We start from the raw sequence: 3,038 nt of genomic DNA, 5'->3' as shown, positions 1-3,038 counted from the left end.
GAACCATTTCCTGCCCACTCTCAGCCACTGGTCCCCACCTCACTGTCTTAGTTGGCTTTTTTGTTTGTTTGGTTTTGTTTGTTTGTTTTTAAGTCAACTTGACACAAGTGAGAATTATCTGAGGAGAGAAACTTTAGTTAAGAAAATGCCTTCATGAGTTTCTCTTAGGCGAGTCTGTGGTGGCATTTTCTTGATTGCTAATTTATAGAAGAGGACCCAGACCAGGGTTGTGCCATTCCTGTGCAGGTGGTCATGGGTGGTATAAGAAATCAAACTGTGCAAACTATGGGGAGCAAGCCAGTAAGCAGCATTTCTCTGTGGCTTCTGCTTCAGTTCCTGCTTCCAAGTTTTTTCCTCCCCAGGTTCCTGCTGTCATTTCCCTTCATGAAGGACTATAAGCTGACAGGTGGAATAAGCCCTTCCCTCCTCAAGTTGTTTGTGGTCATGGTGTTTATGATAGCAACAGAAAGCTAACTACGACATCCACCAAGGTGTGATCATCTCCTGACTCCCAAAGCATTAGCTTTCCCTTTTGTTTGAGCTTGTAGGCAGAAGCCATTGAATATGAATCTCTTGGTGGCTGATATGAAGCTGGAGGAACCACACAGGAGTCCACCAGAGGACAAGGCAGATTAGAGGGAGAATCTTAAAATAGACACAGAACTGAAGTACATGGGTGGCACTTGGCTCTCAGCATTGACAGAGCGTAACATTCAGGGTGGAGAAAGGCGTGAGATGACATAGGGAAGGAGGTAGAGCAGGGCAAAGAGGGCCTTCCACACCTAGCAGAGGAGCTGGCCTGCCAACAGGAACCCTGAGAATCCAATCCACCTGGGCATCAGGTATTAGTCACTTGTCTCTTTGCTGTGGCCAGATGCTTGAAAAGATGCAACTTAAGAGGGGAAGGATTTGGTTTTGGTTGTGGTTTAAGGGGGGAAACAGTCCATGACGGCAGGAAGGTGTAGCATACGAGACCATGTGGTGACTAGTCACACTGCAGCTACAGCCAGGAAGCAGAGAGAGATGAATGCTAGTGCCTGCGCTTTATCTTGCTTGCCTCTTTATTCAGTCCTGGACCCTCCTCCATGCAATGGTGCCATGCCCTTAGTTAAACCTCTTTGGAAACTCCTGCAATGACACAACTTTGCAAGCATCTCCTAGGTAATTCCAAATCAAGCTGACAGTGAAGGCTAGCCACTAGTCAGTCACCTAAAGATCACAGGACCCACATCAGAGATTTCAGTTAAGGACTTCCTCAGATGATTCTAATAATAAACTATGTTTAAAGCCAGCTCCTGGGGCCACAGGGAGCCACCAGGGCTGTCAGCAAAAGTCCTGTGTTGACAGGACCTAGAATCTCGTAGAAGTCAAATCTCTGGGGATGTCTATAGGGAGCTTCTAGATTAGGGTACCTGTGGTGGAAATACTCACCCTAACTGCAGGTGGCATCTTCTGATTGCTTGGAGACTCTGAATAACGTGGAGAAAGTGACCTGAGCACCTGTCTTCATCTCTCTGCTTCCTGACCTCAGGTTACATTGTAGGCAATGTTACCAGCTACCTAAAGCTCTTGCTGCCATGTCTTTGTTACTTTGATGTACTGTGTATCCTCAAATTGTGAACCAAATAAACCTCTCCTTAAGGTGTTTTTGTCCGGTATTTTGTGGCATCAACAGGAGAAATAATTAATATGGTAAGGCCTTGGCAGAGTTTTGAAAGATAATGTTAGCCTGTCTGTATCTACAATACCAACAGGGAGAAGTTTTAGTTAGGATGCTGTGGTGGTGGCCCAGAGATCTCTTGACCTGATATAGAAGGTGTGATGGGCTTAAAACACAGAGAATATCAGAGGGTACTTAGGAAATAAATGAACCAGATGTCTTACTCACCGATCAGATATGGGAGATGAAACCATGGAAGAACCCAGGGAATCTCCTGGGCTTCTCACTTGAGCAGACCCCATAGAGGTGAGCAAAATTTTCTGGCATAAAAAGGCAAGGTCAGATTTTTGTCTCATTCATTTATCTTTAATAACATCACTCAGGCATCTCTACATATCTTTGTGACACCATTTAGGCCTTGAGCAAACACTTTTGAAGTGCTGATTGTATATTTGACACTGTTCCAAGCATCAAAGCCAAAAGAGAACAGAACATGGAAGATTCACTATTAGTGTATTAGTGTTTCACAAAAAATGTGAAATATTTTGCTCCTTCCAGCTTAGTACATATATTCAAGGAAACAGTCTCTTGTTAGGTTAGCTCCTGGAGAGGCAGACATGGGTGGGTCATGTGGAAGCGAAGAGAAAAGGATGGAAAAGAACCTTCTAGAATGGGCAGTGATCACTGTTACCTGTGTTTGTACCTTGCTTCTCAGCCATTGTCTACTTTTGTTGGGGGAAGCATGCTGAAACAGGCTCTTAGTATGTATCCCGGCTGTCCTGAAACTCTCCAGATAGACTAGGATGGCTTCTAATTCACCAAGATCCACCAGCCTCTGCCTCTGCCTCCAGAGTACCTGGACTAAAGGTCTGTGCTGCAACACCCAGGCTTGTTATCTACATTTTTATTGAAGAGAAAATGAATCCTCCAAGAAAGCAAGCACCTCATCCCAAGACTCACAGTGGGTAAGTTGCTGGTTAAGAATGAAACTATCTCTCTACAAACCAGAGTAGCAACCCCTCATCGCCATAAGAGGAAACCAAGGCTGTTAGTGGCTTGATATAGGGCCCAGGACTGTTAACTAACAAACTGATGGCAAAGCTGGAGGTGCTGAGATAGGTGTTTTTGCTCTGCTCTGTGAATACACAGGCATCCATAGCCACCTGGGAGGCTCCTGTTGTCGGGAATGGGGTCAAGGATAACTGTGAATTGTTGCCTTGCTGAAGAGCCAGGGATAGGACACAGCAGGAGGAAAAGGACTAGGAACTGGCTGTTCTTCTGTATCTTGCCCAGAGAGACCTGGAGCTGTTAGACGTACAGCTTTGACCTTAAATGATGGGTTTACCTTCTTAGGAGTTGATTTGGTCTTGGGAGAAAT

The sequence above is a fragment of the Cricetulus griseus genome, assembly GCF_003668045.3.
Source record: "Cricetulus griseus strain 17A/GY chromosome 1 unlocalized genomic scaffold, alternate assembly CriGri-PICRH-1.0 chr1_0, whole genome shotgun sequence".
Classification (NCBI taxonomy): domain Eukaryota; kingdom Metazoa; phylum Chordata; class Mammalia; order Rodentia; family Cricetidae; genus Cricetulus; species Cricetulus griseus.
This window is presented reverse-complemented; position numbering follows the sequence as displayed.